Source organism: Athene cunicularia (genome assembly GCF_003259725.1).
Source record: "Athene cunicularia isolate RWA chromosome 1 unlocalized genomic scaffold, athCun1 chr1_part1, whole genome shotgun sequence".
NCBI lineage: Eukaryota > Metazoa > Chordata > Aves > Strigiformes > Strigidae > Athene > Athene cunicularia.
The window spans coordinates 28,721,344-28,726,175 of record NW_020799091.1 but is presented as its reverse complement, the minus strand read 5'-3'; the positions used below and the strand labels follow the sequence as shown (position 1 = coordinate 28,726,175).

The following is a 4,832-nucleotide window of genomic DNA, read 5'->3' as shown; positions in this document are numbered from 1 at the left end:
GGGGGGAGAAAGAGAGAGAGAGATGAACATCGGTCACAATATCGCCGTAAATTATTTTCTAACAAGTCAGCTGAAGGCTGGCACACAGATACTCTGCTGCTACACACCTTGTCCCGAGGCGCAGAGAGAGGAGTTACAGACATGTCGGTTCAACAGCAAACTGAAGCAAAGTTATGCTTGCATGTGATATCGCCTCCCTTTAATTTTCCCTTTGTTAATAAAGTGTTTGATTGCAACCGAAGCTGTTGAGAGCAGGCTATCAATTCTCAACCTCTTCCACATTCAAGACTTAAATACACAGCAATTAATTTTCAAGAGAACGGAAAAGCTTTGTGTCAGTATTGATATCATTTCCATACTAAACCAGGCCTAAAATTAGACTTGCCAGCTTTGTTTTGATTTGGAAAAATATGTCAGAGGCTCCACTTCCCCCTGTGTAATCCACTCATGGGAGCGTGGAAATTTCCAGGAGCAGGAGCGCCGTGGTGCGCCCAGCGCTGTCACTGCCCTGGCCAAGCAGAGCAGGAGAGCAACGCAGGGAGGTGATGTGACACGCAGATACTCACCTGGCACAGTGCTGTGGCCTTACTGGTCTTCTCAAATAGTAATTTTCAAGAATAAACCTAGCTGTGCTCTGATTTTTCCCCCTGCAAAGCCTAAAGCCACAGAGTTTTCCAGCTTTCAACACAACCTCCTACTCTGCAAACACTGTTTCTTTAATTTTTACTTGGAAACTTAAGGCTCGTTGTAAAGGCCATCGGTGACAAGCTCTTCCCAGGGATGTCAGGGTACCGCGGAGATGTGGGCTCTGCAAACATCAGTCACGGGGGGCAGATAGGGCGGGGGGCTGGCAGTGGGAACACACACGCAGCACAGCCCCGGCCACCCTGGGAGGAGCTCCCACATCTGGCTCACACCGAGGTTACCATGGCTGGTCAACAAAACAGCACCCGAGCGCTTGTGCAACAACATAAATAACTTGAGTTATTCTCTACCCGACGAGAAGAAATTAAGGATGGACAGGACTGGAAAACGTCCAGTTTCTCTCCAAGCCTGTTCAAACCAGAGTGAAAACAAACATATGCTGACAGTACAGAATGGCATGTTGTCCGGCCAAGCGCAGGCGGCACCACCACTCACCCAGCCCCGGACCTTCTGCAGGTTCATTTATCTCCACTGAGATTGTGCCCACATGAAAACCTGGGCCACGTCCAGCTGCACAGGGACATGCCACGATACATGATGAGGAACATGCACACACCGTCCCGGGGAGCTGTGTTACAGCCCCTTGCCCCCAGAAACAACAGCTGGTAAAGCCTGAGAGAGGATTCAGACTGGACCCATCACTAGGCTTTGTAAGTCCCAGTTAAGGGATTTTATACAAGTGGTGTGGAAAATGCCACGTGAGGAATGTGTGGAAGGAATGGGGCTCAGCACAGATCAACAGTGTTACACTAAGTATTTCTGCCCAGACAGGGAGGTAAGACTGGTTTTTTTCTTCCATATAGGTGAGGCAAAGAATCTACTCTTAAACTCCAGCATCCTGATGCCATAAAAGCCCTAATCCCTGTTTATGCTTTTTTTCTCCTCTGGACCCCTCCTCAGGTCGCTCCTAGGAGTCCCTGCTTCAAGATACTTTTCCCTCTGGGTAAAGAGCTGCAACCTCTGCCATGCTGGGTGAACACTCTCTGGCCCCAAGTCTTTTACAAAGTTTTCCTTGATCTAGTGGCCAGGCGTGGTCCCTGTGACAGTAAAACATCTAGTTATTCATGCCTTCTTTGCACAGGCTTCCATGTCACCTTTCTCGGAATACCTTGAACTGTAATCTCAAATAATTTCTTTTTATGCCTACCTGCCACCTAAAACTCCTCAAGAGTAGCACCAACACCCCCAGCTCTCAAGGATCCCTTCAAGGCAGCCACTCGAAAATAACAGCTTTCCTGTGAGAGTCTCCCAAGCACTCAAAATGCAACATCTTACCAGGGATGCATCCATCAGTGGGTCAGCCAGCCAGTTCACAGCTTTCACTGCACTTTATGGACTGTTAACAGCTGGTTGTTCCATCACTGCCTGCAGTATCTGAAAGCAATATCCCTTCTCTTGCAAATAAATTTGATACGCTGCTATTGATGCATCAGTTCCCCATATGAGAAAAATAAAGGCTTTGGGGATGTAAATCACTACTGAATGTACTTTATAGCTTTCCAGTCTGTGCCTTATCTAAGGAATATGAATCCTGAAATCTTGTGGGTACAAATGTTTGGATCTGGCTGAGACCGCGGCAGCTCACGCTCTCAGCTCAAGCAGCCCCATGTGCTGACCTACAGAAGGTCACCACGCTGATGGAGGTGGGATACTTCCAGGATGTGCACTGTGATAAATTCCAGGTCATCTGGACAAGCTTCCTTTGAAAAAAGCAGTATGTAAACCCATGGGCAGGGATGAGGAAAGTAACCGTTACAAATCTTCATTAAAAGTTTTTAATTTTGGAGTTCAGTTCCCCCTTTGTGACCAGGAAAAGACAACCATCAAGTACACTGTCAGGACCCACATTTTCAGAAATAATCTGATTACACTGCAAATGGGGTCTGTTAAAGTAGTGTTGCACATCTTCTTTCAATGAATATTAAGCCTCCTTACAAAGATATGTGAAGGCTGACTCTCAAAATGAAGAAATCTAAATCACTCTTCTTGTAAAAGCTATCTGCAAAAAGAACTGGAAGGCTTCAGTGGTAAACCTAATAAATACCAGCATTTCATAATGGTCCTACAACTGGTATTATCATAGAAAATAATTAAAGAACTTAGTTTAATAGAAGACATCACATCCTGTTTATCTTCCTGCTTGATTATTTATAGATTATAATCTTCTCCTTGCAAAACTGTCAAACTGAACTTTCAAAGATCATCTTGACCGCCTGTCTTGCTCGGTGTCAACAGGGACTCGTCAAGAGAGAATGTTAAAAAAGGACCAGAAAATTCCTGAAAGGTTATTCAATACTTTGGCTAAGCAAACAGAATCAATTCTGCCAGTATCAACTAATCAGATTCACAAAACCCAGGATTAGGACCACCATAAGACTTTACTTTTGAAAAAGCCCCCCACATTCAGAGCTCTGCATTGACACGGAGGAGGAGATAAACCCCTGAAAACATAAATCGTTATTAATTCTGTCAGGGACGTTTCTGCTAAAATGAAGTATAACTGAAGCTAAAACACTTCACAGGCAATTTTAACCTATGGTTTTATTATGAAAAGTTACATATTCTAGAGCACTTAGATATATGAGAGAGACAGAGACCAAAAGAAAGAGAGTATTCATACTAAAATTCCAACTCTAAAAATAGCCATTTCAGCACAGTTCCATTTTGTGAATACTTGCCTGGAATGAAAATCAGCTCTGAAGCTACAAAAATTGTCCAAAGTGGAACTGTTACTCTCTTCTCCATTAAAAGTCATACACTGAATTTCTTAAAAAAAATACCAGAATTACTTGATTAAAGAATCTGACCCTGTTTCCTTTGAATTAATAAGCAGGAATCACCACCCTCTGGGACTAGAGCAGCACAAAAGCAAGTACAGAGGTTGGATACCCAGGATTGGGCATTCATAAGATTTACTCTGGGGTCACACACAGTCTTACTGAGTCAGGAAACTGCACACAAAAGTGCCTTACGGTTTACGTTGCTTATAGCGCAATGCTTTGCCTAACACTTCTTGCCCTTTAAACTCTTCAGCTAAGAGACAGAGAGGACACATCCCCGCAGACATGGTTTCAGCTTCGTACCAAGAGGAAACTGTCAGTACAGTCAAATTACATGAGCAAGCTGCAGGAGGTAGCTCTGTAGTGTCCATGAAGGAGAATGGAAAAATGAAACTAAGGGCACGAAACACAGTGTACCCATTCTATTTTTAGATTTAAACAGTTAAATATCTCTTACTAAATGTCTGTTTAAGAACAAGAAAGTTGCATAATCCCAATTCGCCGCTACAGGGTGTTTTCCTCAAAATAATCTAATTGTTTATGAGAAAACCAAGGGAGCTTGTTACTAGCCTTTATTTGTAAATGCATAAGGTCAAAGGAATACCTGCACCACTTGTGAAAGCTTTGCTCTCCTACAGGCAAACTCAAAGCAGCCTGTACTACTAACTCTCAAATCCACCACAGGAGCTAGAGAGCCCTTCCCAACATTTGGTCCTCAAAGTGTGCATGCTCAAGACTGGGACCTCTCCACTGAAATCAACGCAGAGAAGAACTGGTGACTCTCAAAGCCTACAGCTCTAGGTAACCCCATTATTTATGGAGGAGGAGGAAAGGGGTGAGGTGTGTTAGCTTTTCCTAATGAATAAACAATGGCTGATCCTCAAGCATACGCCATGTCTGAGACATGCAGCTTTACAGAGCAGCTGCAGGCCTTTAGGATGGTGCCATAAGGCAGAAGATCCATTTTGCTCGGGCAAAAGGAAGAGAAGGAGCTGGAGCTAGGAGGAAGATCAAGCATCTCCCCAGCGGAGAATGGGAGGAGACACTGCATGTGGGCATTCTGGTTGTCTTCAGTTTCCCACCCAAAGCATCCTGGATGAGTGAAAAGTTCTCAGAGCTCGTAAGGGGTACTGTTGTGGTTTAATCCCAGCCAGCAGCCCTGGAGTAGCCTTCAACCTAACGAGGCTCAGAGAAACAGCAGCTTCTCCAGCTCCAGTAAGAGTGAATTCTCAGGGCAGTAAGAGGACATAAGCATTCCCCAGTTCTAAAGTCCAGGTACTCGAGAACAAAGTTATACTACGAGCCACAGGGAATCATAACTCCTCACTGCAGCACCGAGCATTGAGA

At 44.5% G+C, this 4,832-nt stretch overlaps 1 protein-coding gene across 5 annotated transcripts in view; it reads right to left on the bottom strand.

Annotated features, from left to right (window-relative positions):
- CAB39L (calcium binding protein 39 like) overlaps positions 1 to 4,832 on the bottom strand; it is a 66,043-nt gene that overhangs the window by 1,979 nt on the left and 59,232 nt on the right. The window lies entirely within an intron of this gene.